The 24,592-nt window shown below is 37.9% G+C and overlaps 2 pseudogenes; one reads left to right on the top strand and one right to left on the bottom strand.

The window, feature by feature from the left end:
* LOC113178272 (guided entry of tail-anchored proteins factor 1 pseudogene) overlaps positions 1 to 22,050 on the bottom strand; it is a 33,730-nt pseudogene extending 11,680 nt beyond the window's left edge.
* On the top strand, positions 21,938 to 23,452 carry LOC144251318 (PCI domain-containing protein 2 pseudogene; annotated as a pseudogene).
* The last annotated feature ends 1,140 nt before the right edge of the window (positions 23,453 to 24,592 follow it).

Raw genomic sequence — 24,592 nt, 5'->3', positions numbered from 1 at the left:
CCTGTTTTTTTTTTTTTAATATTTTTAAGAAGAATAATATCGGACTTATTAAATGAGTTGAAAAGCATTCCCTCTTCATCTTTCTTATAGTTTTGTGTAAAATTGCATTACTTCTTTTATAATTGAAATTCAATATTGTTGCCACTTGAGATTGGATTCTTATTGGTAGAAGGGTTTTTAACTAAAATTTCAATTTCTTTTATAAATACAAGACTATTAACCAAATCTATTTCTTCTTGAGTTCAGTTTTGATTTATTCATAACTTGGAAAGAATTTATTCATTTTATCATAGTTGTCAAATTTATCAGCATAAAGTAATTCATAATATTTTCTGAGTTTTTTTTTTTTACTTTACTTTTTCTTTTCTTTTTCTTTCTCTCTCTTTTTTTTTTTTTTTTTTTTTTTTTTTGAGGGGCACAGGGTTGGGTGCTTGGCATTGAACCCAGAGGTGCTTAACCACTGATCCACATCCCTAGCTCTTTTCATTTGTTATTTTGAAACAGAGTCTCACTAAGTTGCTTAGGGCCTTATTAAGTTGTTGAGGCTGGCCTCAAACTTGTGATTCCCCTGTTTCAGTCTCCTGAGCCACTGGGATCACAAGAATGTGCCACTAGGACCAGTTGACTTTTCTTTTAATATTCATAGAATATTTAGTGATATGTATTTCATTCCTAATATTGGTAACTTGTATCTATTCTTAAATTTCCTTGTCAATCTTCTAGAGATTTATCAAGGTTATTTTGTTTCTTCTAGGGCCAGCTTTTGTTTTTATAGATTACCCCCATTTTTAGAAGTGTTTTATTTAATTGATTTCTATGCTGATACTTCTTTTTTCTCCAACTTCATTCATTTCTTGTTTGTTTTTATTTTTGCTGCGTTAAGGTGAATGTCTTATCAATACAAACTAATTGGGCAGATAATACATGCAGTGACATATATCCACACCATACCCACCCTTCTACCTCACATACTTTCCCCTAATTTCAATTTTTTTTTTTTTTTATAGATTCAAGACTGTTGTATTAGTGTGGTACATTTGCTGCAATTAATGACCCCAAATTGGTCTACATTATTAGATGTACTCCATAACTTATATTGTTTCACTCTGAGTTACACAGTTATGTGGGTTTTGACAAATGGTATAATGATATATATCTACCATTACAATTTTCAGTAGAATGGATTCACCACCCTAAAAGCCCCTGTGCTTCACCTATTCATCCTTCTTCTCTTTCCTCCTAAATTCCTGGTAAACATTAGCTTTTCTAACTAACTGTACAGATTTACCTTTTCCAAAATGTCATATAGTTGGAACTTTCAAGTATATAGCCTTTTCAGACTACCATTCATTTACCAGTATACACTTATGATCCCTTCATATTTTTTTATGGATTGATACCTCATTAATTTTTATTGCTGAATAATATTCTGTTGTATGGATGAATTACCTTGAGTTCATCTATTAACCAGGACAAAGACATCTAGATTGCTTCCCATTTTGTGTGATTATGAACAAACCTTCCAGGCTTTTGTGTGAACATAAATTTTTGACTCATTAAGACAAATACTTAGGCATAAAATTGCTGGATTGTAAAGTAAAACTATGTTTGTCTTTTCAAGAAACTTCCAAAGTGAATGTACCATTTTTCATTCTGACCAAACACACATGAAAGTTCCTTTTACTTCATATTCTCAGTTGTATTTGATATTGTCATTTAAAAAAAATAGCCATTTTAATTGTGGCATAGTGGTATCATGTTGAAAATCCCTAATGACACATGGTATTATGTATTTTTTCATAAGCTTTTTTTCCTTGTGTAGATTTCCTTTGGTAAAATTGGTTTTCAGATTTTTTAAAGTCCATTTACTAATTGTGTTTTTTTCTTATTATTGTATTTTTGGAGTTACTTTTATATTTTGGATACAGGTTTTAATAAGATATTTGTTGTGAAAATATATTTTCCCAGTCTATGATTTGTTTCTGTATTCTTTCAACATTTTTTTTCAGAGCATTAGTTATTGATTGATTGATTAATTGATTGATTCATGCATTATTTGTGATGGTATCTCACTATGTTGCCCAGGATTATCTTGAATTACTGGACTCATGCACTCCTACCACCTCAGCCTCCCAGGTTCTTAAAGTTTTTCATTTTATCAAAGTTCCAGTTTACCAGTATTTTCTTTCATGGATTATATTTTTCTATTAAATTTTAAAAACCACTGTCAAATTCAAGGTCACCTAGACACTTTCTGATGTTATTTTATAAATGTCTTATGTTTAAATTTAGGTTTTCAAGTTTAACTCATAGAAGTAGTGAGTAAACTGATTGTTACCAGATACTGGCATCAAAACAGACAAGCCCTCCAGTGAAATACCATAGAAGACACAGAGATAAATCCCCATATTACAGTCATCTGATTCTTGACAAGATATCAGAAACATACATTGGAGAAAAGACAGCCTTTTTAACAAGTGGTTTTGAAAAAACTGGATGACATATGTAGAAGAATGAAATGAGAACCTCATTTTATATTTCAAAATAACTAAAAGTAAGTTTAAAATGTTTTACCACAAAAATATCAGATCAGTCAGTGACTAGATAGATATGTTAATGAGCTTGACCTTTTAATAATTCCATGTTGTAAACATATATGAAAAGATCATGTTACCCCATAAATATATATAATTATGAGTTTCCAATTTAAAACAATATTAAGAATGATAATAAAATTAGATATAATGTGCAGGTTGAGTAAATATTTATTGAAAGGAGCAAGGATTGTTTTAGTGTTATGGTTTGGATCTGAAATGTCCCTCAAAGGGCTGATGTGCTGAAAGCTTGGCCCCCAGTGCACCAAGTTGCAGAGGTGGGGCTTTTAGGCAATGATTGGATCCTGAGTTCTCTGACCTCATCAGAGGATTAATCCATTGATAGCTGAATAGACTTCTGGGAGGTGGGACATAGTTGGAGCTAGTAGGTCACTTGTGACCTAACTTGGAGATTATCTTCTCCATTGCCTGTTTCTCTGCCTCTCTTTCTCTGCTTCCTGGCTGCCCTGAACTGAACAGCTTTTCTTCATTAAATGCTTCCACCAAGATATTCTGCCTCACCTCAAGTTCAAGAAATGAAACCAGCCAACCAAAGACTTCAACTTCTGAAACTGTGAGCCAATGAGCCAAAATTAAATCTTTCCTTTTCTGATTTGTGTCAGGTAACAGCAATGAAAAACTGAATAACACAGATCATATCTAGATTCATTCATTCATTCTTTCTTTCTTTCTGTATGCTGCTGATGCTAGTTCTTCATCTCTCCTCTTCCTCTTCCTCCATTTTCAACCTATAAATATACAATGATTTTACTTGGTTTGGAAAGAGTATCTTTCCTGCATTGAATTTCCTTTGCTTTTTTGTAAAAGAACAGTAACTGTGTTTATGTGCTTTCATTTCTGGATTCTCTATTTTGTTCTATGGATCCATTTGCAAATCCTATACATGTTTTCTTATTCTCTAATGTTGTTGACCATATGGGTCTTTAGCCTTTGTATACAAACTTTAGAGTAAGTTTGTCAACTTCCGCAAAATAAGTTTTTGGTGTCTTCACTGAATTGTATTGGTATAGATCATTTTAAAAAGAAGTGACCTCTTGGCATCATTGATTTTTCTGATCTATGAGCATGGAACACCTCTTCATTTATTTAAATCTTCTTTGATTTTTTTCAATAGAGGTTTTAAATTTCCCTCATATAGACTCTGACTATATTTTAACAGATTATGTCAAAATATTCATTTTCTTGATACTAATGCAAATAGTATTTGCTAAAAGCCATAGCCAAGTAGTAGGATTCATGGCATTTTTGGTTGAAAGGTGACACCAGCAAGCCATTGAGATGATATGATTATGTTAAGATCTGCATTCATATGGATATTAGACCCCTGCTGTCCACCTTGGTCTGCTAAGGGACTCCTGGAGAGTTCCCATTGGTTGGGGAAGTGCGGTAGGAGGGAATTCCGGAGGAGGGATTTCCTGTTGGAGTGGGTGCCCGGGAGAACACCGCATGTGTGGGTCAGCATATTTCCCGAGAGCATACAGGGCATTGGCAGGAGTTTCAAAATAAAGTTTGTTCCTGTTTGAGTGGCTCCTGATTTGGTGCCCAGCCAGACTGTGGCAAGTATTGTGTTTTTAATTTCATATTCCCATTGTTCTTTGAGGGTATATAGGAAAGTAGTTGACTTTGTATAGTAACTTTATATCATGCAACATTGTATAATCACTTCTTAATTACAGAAGTTTTTCCGCATGAATCTTTGAGATTTCCTACATAAAAAAAAAATCAAGTCATCTGTGAATAAAAGCATTTAATTTCTTTATTCCAATTTTGTATACCTTTTATTTATTTATTTTTAATTTTGTTGTTTTACTGCATTAGCTAAGAATCCAGGAACATTCATGGGGCATTCATGCAATCTTCCTGATAATAGGAACAATCATTCAGTTGTTCATATTATGTATTACCGTTGGGTCCCTTGTTTTGTTTTTGATAGATTTTTAAATCAGGTTGAGGAATTTCCATGGTATTCCTAGTTTCCTGAAAGTTTTAGTCATGAATGAGCATTGAAGTCTGTCAGATGCATTTTCTGGACCTGTTTATATGATCAAATGATTTGTCTTCTTTAGTTTGATTGATGAGTTACTTACTTTAACTGTATTTTGAATGTTGAGCTAGCCTTGCACACCTGGAGCAAATATCACTTGGTCTTAATGTAGAATTGTTATTATGTATTGCTAGATTCTGTTTGCTAATACTTTTGTTGAGAATTTTTAAAAATCATATGTTCCTGAAAGATATTGGTCAGCACATATTTTTTTCTATTTATGACTTTTTCTTGTTTTGGCATACAGCCCCATGAAATGATTTGGGAAATGTTCTATGTTCTTCTATTTCTGAGAGAGAATATAAATCATTGTCTTCATTTTTTCCTTGAATTCTTGGTATAATTCATCAGTGAAATTTTCTGCACCTGGTGTTTTCTTTATTAGAAGGTTGTTGACTATTCACTTTTTTTTTTCTTTTTAGATATAAACCAAACCTACTTAACATTATCTATTTCTGGTTTTGTGAATGCTGTAGACTGAGATAGTATCTCTTTAAAATGTATTAGTTGAAACATTGTCTCTTATGTGATAGTATTAGGAGGTAGGACCTTTGAGAGGCAGTTAATTTCTGAAGGTAGACTCTCATGAATGGGATTAGTGCTTTGATAAAAGAGGCCACAGGAGTCCTCACCCCTTCTGCCATGTGAGAACACATTCATCCATCAGACACTGAAACTGCTGATGGTTTGCATTGATTTTTGAACCTACTCATCCTCCAGTAAGATGAGAAATAAGTTTCTGGTCAATTCAAAATAATATCAATCTACCCGGTTTGTGCTTTTCCATTATATAGCATAATGAATATATAAAGACACTGAGTGTTGATATTTTGTGTCTTTCAAGGAATCAGTGCATTTTAAAATTCATAAGCATACATAATTTTCATAATATTCTTGTTAACCTTTTAATGTCTATTACATCAGTGGTAATGAAATTCTTTTATTTCTGACATTAGTAGTTTTAAAATCTTTTACGTCTGTTTTTTTCTCCTCTTATTCTTCTTCCTCCTCTACTCCCTTTTCCTTCTCTCTTTGCTGTTTCCCCTTCTCTTTCAGTTACCTTGGCTTGAGTTTTATCAATTTTATTGATCTTTTCAAAAATTAGCTTTGAATTTTGTTGACCTTTTGATATTGCTTTCCTTTTAAAAAACTTCATTGATTCTTGTTCTATTTTTTTCTGCTTTATTTAGGCTCTTTCTCTATTTTTCTAAGGTGGAGGTTTAAATTATTAATAGTATATTTTTCCAGTGCTAAACTCTTACTTCTAAGTACTGTTTCCTCAAATTTTAACCAAATGTTTTAATTTTCAAAATGCTTTCTAATTTCTCTTGAGACTTTGGCTCATGTGCTATTTAGAAGTATATTGCTTGATCTTCAATATTTTAGGAATTTTGGTGTATTATTCTGTTATAGTTTTCTACTTTACTCTGTTGTTGTCCAAGGACACGTTCTGTGTGATCATTATTCTTTTAATTTTTTTAGTTATGTTTTATATCCTAGCATGTAATCTATCTTGGTTGGAGTTCTATGTGAGCTTGAGAAGAATGTGAATTGTGCTGTTGTTGGATGAAGTAGTCTATAGATGTCAGTTATTTCCAGTTAATGAGCAAGCATCACTCATCATACTTGGCCTCTTTAGACTGAAATATATGGAAATGTTATTCTCTTGAGAGTGGGAAACATAGGATAAACTAGCCAGGAAAGTGGGTGTGTAGCTCTTCCTCCTCAGCATTGCCAGTAGCCAGCCAGGTTTAAGATTTGCTGTCCCTGCCTGCACTTCCCTGTATTACCACCAGAGCAGCCTGGACCTAGGGGCTCTGCAGGTGTGTGGGGCAAGGAGTGCAAAATGGCAGATGAGTGGATGTGTCTGCAGGTTCCACCTTCGCCCCACATCAGAGAGGAGAGAAAAGGCAGGGAGGCTGTGCGACAAGAGACCTCTGTATCGAGTGAGATATTGGATGTGGGGTGGAGGAGCCGCCGAGAATGTGGAAGTGAACCCTGTCCCTGGAACCTTGCTCTCCTAGGATGCTCGCTCTTTTGAATTCTCAGACCTGCAGCACAGGAGTGGCGGGAGTACTTGTGAGTACAGCAGATCTTTTTAAACTTATATCGAAAACTTAGAAATTGTGTTGTTATTGTTAATAAATATTGACAAATGTAATCGCTGGTTTGTTTCTGAAAATGAAGCTTTAAAAGTATCTTGAAATCCCACCGCTAAAATAGGGTGGATTAAAATTGTTTTTCCTCGAATCTAAAACATAAGAAGCATGTTTTGACTTTTGTGAACCTAAATGTAGGCTGCTGTTTTGCATATTCTTTGAGTAAGTGCAAGTTCTAGTGAAACCTAAAATTAGGGCTAGAATATTGACAGGTGAGATGAGGTGAGTGAACATAATAGGAGCTTGTAAGTGCCATCACTTACACCATTTCATTACAAATGAGTTTCATAGGAACTACTTAAGAAAAAGTTGTAGCCATCGAACTGGCTCTGTCCTGCATAGTGTAGATCCTTGCATTTGGTACTCTGAAGAGTGAGGTGGACCAGAGAACTCTGGCACTACACTGGCAGGCACAGCAGCAGAGTATAGGAATAAAACTGGATTTTCCTGGCATGTTCTGGGAAACTTCCAGCTCCTCTCTCAAGAGGGCTTTTGCTTAGTAGAAAAATGATTTGTCATTCAGGTTGTTTTAAATGTTCAAATGCTTGTGTTTTGTGATTTGTTCTGCTTCTGATTTTTGTGGGTTCAAGGTAGTTACGTTGATTGCTCTGCTCTGGATTAATGCTATGATATGCTAGCCAAATTGTTTCAGCAGACCTCAAGGTTTTTTTTTTTTTTTTTTTTTTTTTTTTTTTTTTTTTTTTGAGAGAGAGAGAGAGAGGAGAGAATTTTTTAATATTTTTTTTTTTTGGTGGACACAACATCTTTATTTGTATGTGGTGCTGAGGGTTGAACCCAGCGCCACCACATGCATGCCAGGCAATCGCACTACTGCTTGAGCCACATCCCCCGCCCAACCTCAAGGTATTTTAATCTGACAATTAAAAAAAAATTTAAAAATCTTGATCACAGGGCTTTTCTTTTTCTTGAGGAATTTTAAAAACATCTCTCATGTCCTTCACTCCCTCCCTGCATCCCTCATTAAAAAACATTTTTTTTTTAATTAGTTGTGACTGGGCCTGGTGGTGCACTCCTGTAATCCCAGTGTCTCAGGAGGCTGAGTCAGGAGGATCATGAATTCAAAGCCAGCATCAGCAACAGTGAAGCGCTTAGCAACTCAGTGAGATGCTGTCTTTAAATAAAATACAAAATAGGGCTGGGGATGTGGCTCAATGGTTGAGTATCCCTAAGTTTAATCCTTCAGTACCATTCCCTACCCTATACTCCCCCAAAAGAAAGCAAGTTGTGGGCAGGAGGACAAATTAATGTGACTTTCAAGAAATTCACTTTACTGCAATGTATCCAGATTAAGCTTTGTCATCATGGGAAAGTTTAGCCTGAAAGGAAAAGCATTGCAAAGTTAACCCTTCCACCATTCATCCCTCTGTGCCAACTGGCTTAATGATTTCATTTCACTCATTTAAGGCCATACTGTATGTGAGTCCCTGAAACAAATGAACATGCAAATACCGACCTGAATTTCAGACACAATTTTAACTTAGCTTTGTGTAACCACCTCCATGAATTAATTAAAATGAGGCATTTACATGAAACCCAGTCATTAAGTCCTGCAAGAAAGCACTATCATTTTGCTAAGAGATTTAAAAATAACCAGACTAATTAATTTGCTTGTAGAAATGAATTACCAGATAATTCCACACACAGTCACTGAAGTACAATTAAAAAATAAGTCACTGGAGGTCACTATAACTTGGAGGAAATGTGGCTTCAGAAACCTTTGCCATGAGAGGAGCAGAGGGCTTTGCTGCCTCTCCCGTTTCCTTAGTTTTAATTTCATGATGTTGATGTTGTAAGCAGTTTTACTCTTTGTTTTTCATTGGTATTGCATTCCCTGGAACCCAAGAAAATGCCCCCTCTGACCCTGAGCATTCTTGCTAAGGAGTCACAGTGCAGGTGCTCTGTGGGGAGGGGCAGTACACCTGCCTGCAGTAGATGTGTTTCTAAGCTCAGCTCTCTGTGGCTCTCTGGCTGACTCTGTAAATATCAGTGCTAGCTTTCATGTATTACGTCTTTTTATTTTGTTGTATTTAGTATTCAAATTAATGTTAAAAATAAATTTGCATTGCCACAACCATTTTAGATAATAAGGTCAATCTCCACAGGGAAGAGATGGCTGTAATGGTTCTTCAAATGTCAAGATTATATTTAAATGGCTTGTGGCTTTAAAGGTTCACAGAGACTAGAAAAAAATACAATTGATAATTCCTTACGGCTCCTATTATGATAGTATGACTTGTGGGAGTAGAAATGGAGAATAAATGTTATTAATCTCATTAGGTAAGATAGATAAGTTAATAGATAAGCCAATATTTCTTTGTTTTCTGTGTATTTGGGAAGTACTTGTTGTATGTGTGTACAACTAAGGTACTTAAAACTTGTATTTGAAATCTGTTATTACCAAGTCATAAAGAGTTTATTCTCATGTCTGTGCTATCCTGTGAGAAATTAAATTAGTTAATTAATTAATTAATTTTGCTGTACTTAGGATTGAACCACAGGGCACTTTACCACTGAGCTATATCCCCGCCCCGCCCTTTTTATTTATTTATTTCTTAGATGGGGCCTCCCTAAGTTGATTAGTGCCTTGCTGATTTGCTGAGGTTGGCTTCAAACTTGCCATCCTCCTGCCTCAGCCTCCTGTTTGTGAGAAATTTTAAAGAGGAATTTGCTGGCAGGGTAGAAAATTAGGTTCCAATACAAAGCCATGGACCTCAGTGTTGCTCAATGCTTTTACTGGCTAACCTTCATTTCCTTAAGAAGTGCTTTAAGAACTTAAATAGTCCTTTCCTGTAGACTTTATGACTAAACTGAAATGTTCTTGAGCACCAACATGAAAGTAATGAGAAGTACAAAGATATCTTAAAAAAATGCATAGATCTTTTTCCCATACAGACTGAATGCTGGTTCTCAGGAGGAAACCATTCTTCCTTATGGGTCAGCTTGCATGAGGTTTGGTCATTCGAGCAGCTCTTTCAGAACAGGACTTGCTGGAAGTTGCACTCTCAGAGATCATGCACATTTTGACATGATCTTTTTAATCAGAAGCAGATTTTGAGTCAGGAGAATTTTGCACAGAGGGTAAAATGTTTCTAGAAAGCCTGTACCATTGGCTTGTGCTTTACTTTTTCCTCCTCCCTTCCTCTTCACTCCTCTCCCTTTCTCTCTCTTTTCTTTTCCTCTATACTCATTCTGTCCCTGAGGTTAAACCAAGTTGCGTGGACTGCAACTATATATAATCTATGACACAGGATCTATTATTTTAAAAGTATGAGCAACTGCCTGGGCTGCCTTCTAAAACTCTTTTAGTCAAGATGAGAGTGTTTTATGTGGGAAATTCTTGAAGGGAACTCTAGGGGAAATTTGAACACAGATTCTGAGTTAGAGCTCTGTTTTCTGTATGAGCAGTTGTCATTTCCTTTACTTCCTCCTAGGAGGCACAAGTGGAGGAAGAAGGTAACTTTCTGTTTTATCATTTCCCCCGTGAATCTGCCATTTATTATTTTCTGGGTATTTGGAGGAAAAAGAGGGAGAATAATAAAATGTCCATGTTTTGACTGTTTATCCAGTGCTTTAAATCTGTCTCTTGGACTGTCACTCTGAAGTATAGGGTTCACTCTTCTCCCATGTAGCAACTACACAGTTGGAATCTAACAGCTGCATCATTCGCTCCATGTAGGTAAAGCACAAACTCTACCTGACAGCTTCTGTGCCTCCACTACTCTAAGGAGGATTGAAGTACATATTAGCAATTTCATTCCTTGATGGTGATATCTGAGGAGTGACCACACTTACAGATCCAGGGAGTCAATTCAGTGAGTAGGTCTGACTTGGAATCTCTGCACCTGTAATTTTTTCTCCAGAAGCTTCCTTTTGCTTTCTTCCCCAATCAAAAGTGCCCTTCATATTCCAAGAAAAAAAATTCTGGGTCACTATAGGTAGGACATACACTTTGAGTCACTCTCCTAAGAGTGATAATGTTTATTTTCAACCATTGATGTCTTCCTTCCTCTCCACTAAGTTCAAAAAATCGCTCATGGAAACGTCCCTGCCCATGACTGGAGGTGCAGACCAAGTCTATTTTGTTGGCCTACATGAGAAGCAAACCCATGATGTTCAAGTAATATGCTTGACCTGAGGAATCTCCATATTGATACCTTGATTTGAAGATTTGTACACTGTCTTCATTGAAGCCTCGTGGAAAGCATTACTTTATATCATATTTGGTGATAGTGATTAATCCTACAAGTTCCTGCACAGTATTACCAGTTTCAAGTATAAATATCCACAGTGTCATCTAATAGCAACACAACTGTAGTGTATAAGTTATTCTTTTCTGAGAACACAATCAACCTTAAATACTTGGTATAAATCATGGGCATGTAGAACGGAGGCTCTGAACAGTCTCCCATATAACATCATGAGCATTTATTAAAAAATTGTTCAGTAGTGTCTTTGTTAAACTCTCTAAGAGTTTTCTCTCAGTAGTCAAGTCATTTAGTAGACATGGATTGTTTGTCCTTATTTGATATTTGCTGTGTATACTCTTTATTGCTATAGGAACATGTTCAATCTCAAGTAACCCTATGAGTGCTAAGAGGATCAATATAGTCTATAAAGCCTTGGATAACAGGGTCTAAACTCCTGCCGATATTTTAACTGAGTCAGCCTCTTCTTTCCTCAGTAGCATGCTTGTTGTTTGCCTATAGTGAGTTGGATCTGCACCAACCTGGTATGTGTAGGAAGGCCCCCTGTGAATGGGAAGCCATGCATTGATGTAGGCATTGGGGAAATAGCCCTGGAAACAGGAATCAGTGTCTTTATGGGCATTTGAACTTGGAGTTTTTAAAAAAGAACTTTTGACAAACTAGTAAAAAGTTTGGTATTCATAGTATGTGAACACATTTCCCAGAAATATGAAGACTAGGATGTGTTTGCATACTTACAGAAAACAATAGCATTTTATTTAATAAAAGTTCATGTGACTGCTAAGCCCAGAGTGCCAAGTGAGGAGAGATCCAGGCTTGGTGGGGTCTGAAGCTTGTGGAATTGTAGGGGATTCTTTAAGCAAAAGCAAACTAAATGACCATAAGGACCCATTCTCAGTGCCCCTGCCAGGCCTGTAGGGTATTATGAGGAGAACTCAGGCCTCATGGATCTCAAGGAAAATCTTCTTCTCTGTGTGAGTTGTTTGGGAAAAGTGAGATCAAATCATTCCAAAGTACCTGATAAAGGACAGAAAACTGTCCTTAAATAAGTAAATGTTAGGGCTGGGGATGTGGCTCAAGTGGTAGCGTGCTCGCCTGGCATGCACGGTGTGATGGGTTTGATCCTCAGCACAACATAAAAATAAAATAGAGATGTTGGGTCCACTGAATACTAAAAAATAAATATTAAAAAATAAGTAAATGTTAAAAATGTGATATATATACACAATGAAAGTTTACTCAGCAATAAAAGAGAATAAAATCATGGCATTTGCAGGTAAATGGATGGAGTTGGAGAAGATAATGCTAAGTGAAGTCAGCCAATCACCAAAAAACAAATGCCAAATATTTTCTCTGATATAAGGAGGCTGACTCATAGTGGGGTAGGGAGGGGGAGCATGGGAGGAATAGATGAACTCTAGATAGGACAGAAGGGTGGGAGGGAAAGGGAGATGGCAGGGGCTTAGCAAGGATGGTTGAATGTGATGGGCATCATTATCCAAAGTACATGTATGAAGACACAAATTGGGTGTCAACCTACTTTATATACAAACAGAGATATGAAAAATTGTGGTATATATGGGTAATAAAAATTGTAATGCATTCTGCTGCCATGTATTTAAAAAAAATAAAATCAATAAAAATAAGTAAATGTTGTGGTGAATTTTCCCTTTAAATCAAAAAGGGAATATAAAATACAATATTCGTAGGTAATTGTGACTCGAAGTGTATGTCCTACCTATATTGATCTAGTTTTTTTTCTTGGGATATGAAGGGCACTTTTGACTGGGGAAGAAAGCAATATAATATATACACTTTTGAATATAAAAGTGTAAAATAGCTTAAATGATTTGAAAGTAATTGATCTAGGGTTTAGCTGTAGCCTCAGGTTTCTAAATAACAACAATGAATTGAACTTTAGGATATTTCCCTCATTTATTTTTTTTAGAACTTTTGAAGGGTTATTTCAACACAGAAAGTTCTTTTGTGTGTCTTGTAAATTTTACACATTTCTACCTGCCTCTGGGACCCACTGATAATCCAATTGCCTTAGGCCTGTGCTGTTAGTATTGAATAGCTTTTTAAAAACTGCATTATACATTTCTGTATATTTCTGAAAGGCATAAAACCAACTATAATAAATATTTCTCCAAAATATAGATATGTGTTTTTCCTAGTTTCAATTCTAAAGCATAAAATTATGTGCTTTAAATGTTTTTTCAAATCACTGCTTAAGAAAATTCTGTATCACTTTTTTTTTTTATTGGTCGTTCATAACATTACATAGTTCTTAATACATCATATTACACGGTTGATTCACGTGGATTATGAACTCCCGCTTTTACCCCGTATACAAATTGCTGTATCACATCAGTTTCCCTTCCATTGATTGACATATTGCCTTTCTAGTGTCTGATGTATTCTGCTGTCTGTCCTATTCTCTACTATCCCCCCTCCCCTCCCCTCCCCTCCCCTCCCCTTTTCTCTCTCTACCCCTTCTACTGTAAATCATTTCTTCCATTTGTATTATCTTGTCTTGCCCCTCCTTTCCTCTTATATGACATTTTGTTTTAAAAACTGCCAAAGAGTGTGATAGTGTGACCTCTCAGTCTTCTACAAAGGCATTGTTTAACAGGTGTTACCGCTGTTTACCAGTGAGAGTCCTTGCTTCCCCCGAATGCTGAGGTATAACACCAGAGAAGCAAGCTGAGGCAAGTGTAGAGTGGAAAGTAGAAGCTTTATTAAAGGACAGCAGAAAAGTCTTCTCCACAGAGGAAGAAGGGGACCCAAAAGGCAGAATCCGTGGAAGGGGGAGGTCTTCCCTTTTTTTTTTTTTTTTTTTTTTTTTAGAGAGAGTGAGAGAGGAGAGAGAGAGAGAGAGAATTTTTAATATTTATTTTTTAGTTCTCGGCGGACACAACATCTTTGTTGGTATGTGGTGCTGAGGATTGAACCCGGGCAGCACGCATGCCAGGCGAGCGTGCTACTGCTTGAGCCACATCCCCAGCCCAAGGTCTTCCCTTTTTTATAGCTAAGGTCTTCTTTTACCTTTCCCACACTCCTGTCCTTTCTTTCCCTTTATCTTTCAGTGGTAGAATGCAGGTGGGAAGGCCCAAAAGGTGGGAGATAGGTGGGCTGGAGGATTAATCTGGGCAAGAAGGGTCTGGGGTAGCTTTTGATTAGTATTTTCCTGTTTGCTGGGAGCTATTTCATTAACAGTTCCTTAGAATGGGTTCCGGGCCTTGGGGACATTAACATTTCTTTTTTTTTTTTTTTTTCCCCGCATGTACAAAGATGTTTGTTTATTCAGCTGCCAAGGTGGAAAAAGGCTTCCTTTTTGGAGTGAATAGCAAAAATGCATTCACAAGCAAGGCACTTTTACACACACACACACACACACACACACACACACAAACATGTTATGGATACATAAACAACACATTTTAATTTTCAGATTTCTTTCCTACCTCCTCCAATCTTTACCCCTAAAAAAAAGGAAAACAGATTTTGTAACGTTTTAAAAACCAATTTCACAGAACATCTATATAGGAACAGTTTCTGATACATTCAGTTATACTAACAGTATGATATAGGTCCAGGTCAATAATTACCATGAACAAGTTTTTTTTTCCCCTACTTACTATAATACTCTTATTTTCCCCCTTAAGACAGGATAACTAAAGCTCAGTAGAAATACTTATTAGGGGAATCGCATGGAAATGGAAGGCGATCCTCAGGGTTATACAAAATAACATTTCAATTTCCCCAAGTATTGCTCTGGTTTCCTGGACTCCATTCTCAATAATGCCCTCTGTTTTATTTATCTTACTCGATATTAGACCCGATTTACCTAACTACACTAACTACCTATCTGTAAATCTGGCTTCACAGGTACACATTATTTCTTAATTATCTAGGATAATACTCCCATAGCTCTCTTACTTGTTTACTATTTGATTATAATTGAAACACTGGAATGTTACCTGCTAAATTGATGAGTGCAGTTTTGCAGATAGGAAAGATAAAGATGTTAGTGTCCTCTAGGACATTAATTAGTTTTTATGTAATCTAGCCATCTCTTTCTCACGTCCTCTCAAAAATGCCTGTAAATTTCTACTTCCTCAAAAATGTACTTTCCCTGGATCATTTGTTGATGAGCTTACAAAACTTTCTGTATTTGCTTAAGAGTCAAACACTTTAATTCTTTTTTAGTGTTTGAAAATGGTGCTATGACATAGGCATTGAACATATTATTGTGTGATCATAAGGCTCCTTAGTTCAGTTGTCCCTTTATACTGTATATCCTTTCTTGTCCATTAGAAACTTTAATCTTCAATAATGGAATAGGGAACTAGCTTGGAAAAGAGGTAAAAATGTCATTAGATTCAAAATATTGGGTATTTTCAATATATTATAGTGAAAACTAATAGAAGCATAAAACATTTGACTTTCAAAAATTGTTATTTGTATTAGTGTATTATAATAGTGGAATTTATTATGCCATATTTATATATGCATATATCATAATTTGATTAGTCTCATTCATTCCCCAATACCTTTCCTTCTATTCCTTCCCTTCCTCACCCATCCACTTACTTTATTCTACTGATCTCTCTTCTATTATTATTATTTTTTGTTAGTGCATTATAATTGTACATGTCAGAGAGATTCACTTTGATTTATTCATGGAGGGACATAACTAATTTGGTAGATTTCATTACCCATGACTTCCCCATGCCCTTTTCTCCTCTCTTCCTCTCTATTCCTTTCTTCTACTCTATTGGTTCCTGTCTGTTTTCATGAGATCCCTTTTTTATTCCTTTTTCCCCCCTCTCTTGCTTCACATATGAGAGAGAACATTTTACCCTTGGACTGTGTGAATCTGGCTTCACATATTTTATTTAGCATGGTGTTCTTTAGTTCCATCCATTTAACTAACAAATGACATAATTTCAATCTTCTTTATGGCTGAGTAAAAACTCCATTGTATTCATTTATTCATCTGTTGAGCACTTGGGCTGATTCCACAATTTGAACTAAATCAGTATACTATAGTGAATACCAATGATTATAGCAGTGCAATTCACAAAACACTTAGCATTTTAATTAGATTAAAATTAGAAATTGCATTCTTATTATATGCTCATTAATATCACAGCAATAAAAAATTTCTTCCAAGATTATAAATCGAAAGTGGGGGAAAATGTATACTATCTCTTATCTGTGCTGTAGCATTCATTAATTTTTTCCTGTATACACTTTAGGATAAGGTATACTTGCACATATAAGATGTGCAGGGAGGCAGGGTCAATTATATCTAACTCATGAAAAAAAAAACTTGGATAAAGTTTGGTTTTTGACTAACAAACATAACATTTTTGTATTTCATTGGGAGGTAATTATGAATGTGTCTGATATTTAAAATTATGAAACTTTCTAAATATTTTTTAGGATGTGACTTTCAGAAACTGTATTGCTTGTGGTTCCATCACCTGATTTAGTGGTTTTATTCTCTGGAGAGGAATTGTAATGCCATGTGATTTTTTGGGGACTGGTGGACATTGGACTCTGTTTCCATAGCCCTGGGTGGGTTCCTGGAACTTTGGCTAAAGCTTCAGTCTTCTTTGTAAGTCCCATTATTTGGGATATTCAAGACCCAACAGAAAATTTCTCTAATATGTGAACAAGCAGTGGAACCACTGATTGGAGTCCTGCAGGTTTGATTTCTTGCCAGAAGACTTAGAGCAGGTGCTGCCTGAAGGACTCAGACTCTGTAAGTCCTTCATTATGTTACCATCTAAATCCTTGGTTTGCCTGAGCGGTTGCTAAAGTTAAATTGAATACAGTGTTTCTAGGATTAGTGAACTGTTGGGAAAAGTGGTGAAATTATCACTGCTGTCAACAGAAATTCACTAGGGGAGAATTCAAGATAAAAAGGAAGGCTCATAGTTTATTGGTTAGTCCAAGCAGCAAAAACAAAACAATGAAAACCTGAGAGCTTCTGGGACCATTAATTTTGGCATCTGAGGCAATGAAGCATGTATCCACGTGAAGGCCACGAAGTTTAGCTATGGCTCTTTCAGCAATGCACATGCCCAGTGGGCATGTCACAGTCAGGAATGGCTCTCAGGCTGGGTTCTGAGTTCAGGTCCAATTAGCTAGTTGGATCCTTTTTGGGGATTCTGCTGTGTGCCTGTGCACCTGTGCACTTGTCTGTGTGTCCTGAGGAGATGATGGGTGGAGAACACTGAAGAGAGAATCACTTCAGTCCACAGGGAGATCAGGTAGAATTTGATTGGGTTCAGGAAGATAGTAAGTTTTCAGTGTATATTTGCTCAGGAAGTATGAATGAAATGTGAATTATTCTTTCTCCTAAAATATCTAGCAAAATCCAAAGATCTGGCTTTCCTTGTTTGAACTGGGTTGCATGTTTTTACCCAGTGATTGTGACTAGAGAATTTGGGCTTTCAACTGCCCAAGGGTGGAGCCAGAAATTGATTTGTAACTTGAATCTTGACCAGGTGCTCACCTAAATCACCTTGCCAATAAATTAAAATGCACCAACTCTTTAACTAATTAGCTTAACATCTATACTATTAAAAGTATTTGGTTTTAGGTTCATATACAGATGGTTGTTTGTGTGCCTGCCCCTCATGTTACATGCTAAACTTACCGAAAATAGAAATACATTTCTTTTTGTGGTGGTCAGCTGATAGCACTTAATAAGAGCTTACCAAGTACCTGAAGAAGTTAGTACAGTCATGTGCCCATAATGATGTTTTGGTTGGTGATGACCAAATATGCTGGTCTCAAAAGATTCTATTTGAACTGAAATAATAAACAATTGTTAAAATTGACTACATATTCAGTACAGTAACATGCTGTATAGGTGTGTATCCTAGGAGCAATAGGCTATACCATATGGCTTAGGTGTGCAGTGGGCTAGGCAATCTAGGTTGTATAAATGCACTCTATGATGTTTACACAATGTTGAAATTACCTAACATCTCTAAGAATGGGTCCCTGTCATTAAGTGATGCATGACAGATCCTTAAATATGCTCCTTAAACAGGCCCTGGACACATGGACTGCTTGTTATCTGACTGGTATTTCTCAAGAATATGTGATCCCAGGCCACCAGTGCTCACAATAGAAACATATGCATTAAATGCATAAGGAAACAAACTACTTCACAGCAGGGCCCATGGAAATAACAAACTATAGGCTGAGATCAAAATGAATGTATTTGTTGGAAATAGATTTAGAATGTCAAAATGTTTCTATGTCTATAGAAATAGAAGATAGGAATAATGAACAGAATAAGTAACTTATTTCTTTCAGTTTCCTTCATATAAAGAAACAATCTTTACATGAAAATGATCAAGCAGAATTGAAAAAGAATAGTATGTGCACATGAAAAAGTGAATTACTGAAATAAAGGATTCAGTGAATTCTGAAACAGCAGATTAGATATAGGTGGAGAAAGACTCAGTATATTGGAAGACAGATCTGAAATAAATAACAGAGAAACAAAGAGAAAGAAAATATGAAAGACGGGTTAAGGGGCAAAATGGAGAGTGACAAGATCCATGCATCTGATCTGGGTTCTGCGAGAGGAGGAAAGACTTAACAGATTGTAAGGGTCCGGCGAACGTTGGAGGAAGAGACCACTAAGAGACTGGCTCATGCAATCAGCAAAAGGGGATTTATTGAGAATCCAGCATGCTGGGGCTCTGTGCTCACTCAAGAAAGGAGAGCAGCCCAGAGCCCAGAGCAGAGGTTAAGCAGTGCTTAAGTACACTTTTTGGGTAGGGCGAGGGCTTTGCATACATCAGAACAAATCATCATGAGGCGCGGGAAAATTGAACAACTCTCATACATGATTAGCACATTCATTGGCGGGAACAGGTTGGGCGGGGGTGATTGGTCATTCCTAAAGAGGGGATACATTCAAACTAATTGGTTTGGGCCCTGAATGCCTACGTGCCAAACTGCACAGGGTCCTTGGTTATTAAACAACTAAATGGTCAGTACCAGGCATTGTCTTAACTGCCTCAGGAATTTCAGGTTCTGTGTGCAGTTCAGAAACTTTACAATACCTAGTCCTTTACTTTTTAACTCAGGCTTTGCAGCTTAGAAACTTTACCCTTTCAAGATGATCTATGGGAATTCTAATTCAAGCAGGTCACCAACCTTAGGAGTCAGGAAGACTTTGAAATTTGTAGGAATAAAAATAAAACAGTGCACACCACCAACACCACCATATGTGAATCATCCAACACCAGAAGTACAAAGAGAAGCTCTAGAAAGCAGCCAGGGGTAGGAATAACAAACAACATTGAGACCATTGAGCTCTCAGAGTTCTAACAGGGAATAAATGAAAAACCAGCCTCTACCTCAGAGCAAAGCCCATCCAAGGAAGGGACATGACCTTTGTCCTTGGAAAGACCCACAGAGCACTCCTAGGCACATTCCCATATGGGAAGTCGTTGTCGCACATGATTGGGTACCTGCCTGACTGGGTGTGAGGAGTTCTGGCCAAGCTGTGTCAGAACTAATCCCCACTCTTTTTAGGTGCGAGAGTGTGGGGGTGTGACTGACCATTGACCCTGAGACCAATCACTGACCCTGACCTTGGAATGCTGTCCCCCTCGACCTTCATTGGATGGAATTTTCCCCTGAATTTCTTGTTCCCCAATAAAAGGCCACTCTCTGGCGTGCCCTGCCTCTCTCTCTCCTGCTAGTCTCTTGTGTAAACCTTGCTACCCCACTGGGTGGCTGGAGGCAGGAGCCAGAGGGGGGGTCATCTCTGACCTGTCAAAGAAAAAGGTAAATTGAGTTTATGTGTGTTTATTTTGATCTCACTAGTTAACTTCTATTCTTAGAACCTCTAGTATGAAGGTACCATGCTGGTCATGTGGCAGATTCCCATCCTGCTGAGTTGTTTACCTACAAATAACAGGAGAGATCTGCTGTGCCAGATGTCCCTGACTCAGTCAGGCTAGGTGGAGATCCATAGCAACCCCCTAGCAGCCACCAATCAGCATGAGACAGGGAAATACCTGGGATGCCAGATGATCCTCCCAGTAGTTTATGTGGTTGATAATGTGTTGGGAAACCACGAAGCTCAGCATGTACACCCATCTTGGCTTAAACCAATCAGTTCAGATGAATCCCCCTCTTGTAGTAAACAATCACCCCTACCCAACTTGTTTCCACCAGTGAATGTGCTAATCATGTTTTAGGGTTGTTTTATGATTTTCCTGTGGTATGTGATGATTTGCTAAGAAATGCTATGATGTATGTGAAGTCCCTGCCTTCTCCAAAGAATGTATAAAACTGCCGCAAACCCTGGGCTCGGGGCCTCACCAGTTGCTGTGTGTCCACAGAGGACTGAGCTAGCTTGCAGTAAACACCTCTTTGCTGCTTATATCGATCTTGGTCTCTGGTGGTCTTTTGGGGGTCCCGAATTCGAGCATAACATAAACACCAAGGATTATAGACTTAGCTTTCAAGAGTGGTGGGGACACAGTCATTTGCAGAAAAGTAAAATCTTTAATACTTCAGAGGATGCAAGACCACCAACCCATCACTAAGGAAGTTCTAATGGATGGGGGTGTGGCAGGAAAGGAAGCAATTATAGGGGCAGGTGTGAGTAGTTAGAATCCAGAGCTGTTACACAAATGATGCTCCTGAAAATCTAATTGCAAAGTCGAAACAATAGTAAAGGTGTATGTACAACATCTGTGTGCAGTTGGTGGAATTAAAGGAAAGAAGACAAATCTAAGCGAACAACTGGAAATAAATGTAGAAAGGTAGTCTCAGTTAAAGCATTCATGGTTCTTACATTATTGGTGAAGGAAGTTGAAATTTGTTTATTTTTATGTTTAACTGTTAGGCAGAATCAGCATAAAATTTCAAGGAGGATCACTGAATAGAAATATATATATATATATATATATATATATATATATATATATATATATATATATAGAGAGAGAGAGAGAGAGAGAGAGAGAGAGAGAGAGAGAGGAGAGAGAGAGAGAGAGAGAGAAGGGAGGGTGGGGGAGATTTTAGTCTATTCAAAGAAAAAGGAAGATAGCAGAAGTAAAATAATTGGTTAAGCTGGGTGAGGTGGTGCACGCCTGTAATCCCAGCTGCTCAGGAGGCTGAGGCAGGAGGATCAAGAGTTCAAAGCCAGCCTCAGCAACTTAGTGAGGCCCTAAGCAACTCAGTGAGATCCTGTCTCTAAATAAAATACAAAAAGGACTGGGGATGTAGCTCAGTGGTTAAGCACCCCTGGTTTAATCCTCAGTACCAAAAAAAAAAAAGAAAAGAACTGGTTACAATGGACATATAGGAAATAATTAAAAGAAAGGATAAGGACACAAGAGATTTTAATAAACTATTTCCCCAGTTTGATTTTTATGGTTTATATATAACAATTGATAAATATTATGCAGCCTCAATTACTTAAGAAATACTTACATCTATCCTTGTTCATAAAGTCCACTTCATACATTTCAGAGAATTAGTAACATTAAAATCTTAGAAAAACTTCCTGAAACTGGTAAAAGATAATGTGTTCTTATTATAAAACTCTTGTTATGCTGAAATAGATAAATGAAAAATTTAAAAAAAAATAACAAAAACACCTAGAAACATCAAGGTCACATTTTAAACCACCAAAGATAGTGATATAAACCTATTTGCTGTGAAGGAATGAGAACTAGTTTGCCTTTAGCAGAACAATGATACCAGAAGCAAAAAGAAATGCAGAAACAGTACATAGTAAGGGAAGAGAACTTTGTAATTTTTTAAGACCCCATGGACTAGGGGTGTAGCTCAGTGGTAAGATCACTTACCTGACGTGGTGGAGGTCCGCGGCCGCGGCCGCTGCCGTGGCGCACATCACGATCAACCAGTACCTGCAGCAGGTGTATGAAGCGATCGACACCAGAGATGGAGCATCCTGTGCAGAGCTGGTATCTTTCAAGCACCCTCATGTTGCAAACCCACGGCTGCAGATGGCTTCTCCAGAAGACAAATGTCAACAAGTTTTGGAACCCTCTTATGATGAAATGTTTGCGGCTCATTTGAGGTGCACCTATGCTGTGGGGAACCATGACTTCATAGAGGCATATAAATGCCAGACGGTGATAGTCCAATCATTTCTGCGGGCATTTCAGGCCCACAAAGAAGAAAACTGGGCTCTACCAGTCATGTATGCGGTAGCCCTGGACCTCCGTGTGTTCGCCAACAACGCAGATCAGCAGTTGGTGAAGAAAGGAAAGAGCAAAGTTGGGGATATGTTGGAAAAAGCTGCTGAGCTACTGATGAGCTGCTTTCGGGTCTGTGCCAGTGACACTCGTGCTGGCATAGAGGACTCTAAGAAGTGGGGGATGCTGTTCCTGGTGAATCAGTTGTTTAAGATCTACTTTAAGATCAACAAACTCCATTTGTGTAAACCCCTGATTAGAGCCATCGACAGCTCCAACCTGAGAGACGATTACAGCACTGCCCAGAGGGTGACGTACAAGTACTACGTTGGACGCAAGGCCATGTTCGACAGTGACTTTAAGCAAGCTGAGGAGTACCTGTCATTCTCCTTTGAACACTGCCATCGCTCCAGCCAGAAGAACAAGAGGATGATCCTGATCTACCTGCTCCCCTTGAAGATGCTGTTGGGCCACATGCCGACGGTGGAGCTCTTGAGGAAGTACCACCTCATGCAGTTTGCCAACGTGACCCGAGCTGTGAGCGAGGGCAACCTGCTCCTGCTCAACGAGGCGCTGGCGAGGCACGAGACCTTCTTCATCCGCTGTGGCATCTTCCTCATCCTCGAGAAGCTCAAGATCATCACCTACCGGAACCTCTTCAAGAAAGTGTATCTGCTGCTCAGAACACACCAGCTGTCTCTGGAGGCCTTCCTGGTCGCCCTAAAGTTCATGCACGTGGAGGACGTGGACATCGATGAGGTGCAGTGCATCCTGGCCAACCTGATATACATGGGTCACATTAAAGGCTACATATCCCATCAGCATCAGAAGCTAGTTGTCAACAAGCAAAACCCATTCCCTCCGCTGTCGACCGTGTGCTGAGGCTTGCAGGACCTCTGGGCAGAGAGTGGCTCTCATCTGCTGCTGTCTTGGGCTGCAGTCAGGTCTGGGCTGCACAGTTCTCTGCAGCTGGAACCTTCTGGGTGCCTTCCCAGGGTGCTAAGACCAGTTTGCCCACACCCTGAGCATCCTGAGCCCCTTGGCGCTCTGTGAGCGGTGGCAGTGTTGGGGCTCCTGAGGGAGGCCTGGGGCCCGCAGCTCGCTCTGCTTCCCCAGTGTTGTCACAGAGGCCATCTTTGTGACTTTTTGTAGCTCTTTCTATAAAAAGGATATTTTGAGTTGTTATCTTCTAAGATATGTCTATTTTTATTAAATCTGAATCTTCATGTGATTGAAAAAAAAAAAAAAAGATCACTTACCTGGCAAGCATAAAGCCCTAGGTTTGATCCCCTGCACCACAGTAATGAAAACCCAAATCAAAAAACCATAATGTCACTGAAGGGAATCTGAGGAGATCCTGAAAGGGAGATCTTTTTTTTTTTTTTTTTTTTTAATTGTTGGTCGTTCAAAACATTACATAGTTCTTAATACATCATATTTCACAGTTTGATTCAAGTGGGTTATGAACTCCCAATTTTACCCCGTATACAGATTGCTGTATCACATCAATTACCCTTCCATTGATTGACAAATTGCCTTTCTAGTGTCTGATGTATTCTGCTGTCTGTCCTATTCTCTACTATCCCCCCTCCCCTCCCCTCCCCTTTTCTCTCTCTACCCCTTCTACTGTAAATCATTTCTTCCATTTGTATTATCTTGTCTTACCCCTCCTTTCCTCTTATATGACATTTTGTATAACCCTGAGGATCGCCTTCCATTTCCATGCGGTTTCCCTTCTCACTCCCTATCCCTCCCACCTCTCATTCCTGTTTAATGTAAATCTTCTTCTCAAACTTTCGTCCCTACCCTGTCCTTGTTTACTCCCCTTATATCAAAGGGGTCATTTGGTATTTATTTTTTAAAGATTGACTAGCTTCACTTAGCATAATCTGCTCTAATGCCATCCATTTCCCTCCAAATTCTATGATTTTGTCATTTTTTAATGCAGAGTAATACTCCATTGTGTATAAATGCCACATTTTTTTTATCCATTCATCTATTGAAGGGCATCTAGGCTGATTCCACAATCTTGCTATTGTGAATTGTGCTGCTATGAACATCGATGTAGCAGTGTCCCTGTATTATGCTCTTATTAGGTCTTTAGGGAATAGACCGAGAAGGGGAATAGCTGGGTCAAATGGTGGTTCCATTCCCAGCTTTCCAAGAAATCTCCATACTGCTTTCCAAATTGGCTGCACCAATTTGCAGTCCCACCAGCAATGAACAAGAGTGCCCTTTTCCCCGCATCCTCTCCAGCACTTGTTGACTTTCTAATGGCTGCCAATCTTACTGGGGTGAGATGGTATCTTAGGGTGGTTTTGATTTGCAT

The sequence above is a fragment of the Urocitellus parryii genome (assembly GCF_045843805.1).
Source record: "Urocitellus parryii isolate mUroPar1 chromosome 13 unlocalized genomic scaffold, mUroPar1.hap1 SUPER_13_unloc_10, whole genome shotgun sequence".
Taxonomy (NCBI): Eukaryota; Metazoa; Chordata; class Mammalia; order Rodentia; family Sciuridae; genus Urocitellus; species Urocitellus parryii.
This window is presented reverse-complemented; position numbering and strand designations above follow the sequence as displayed.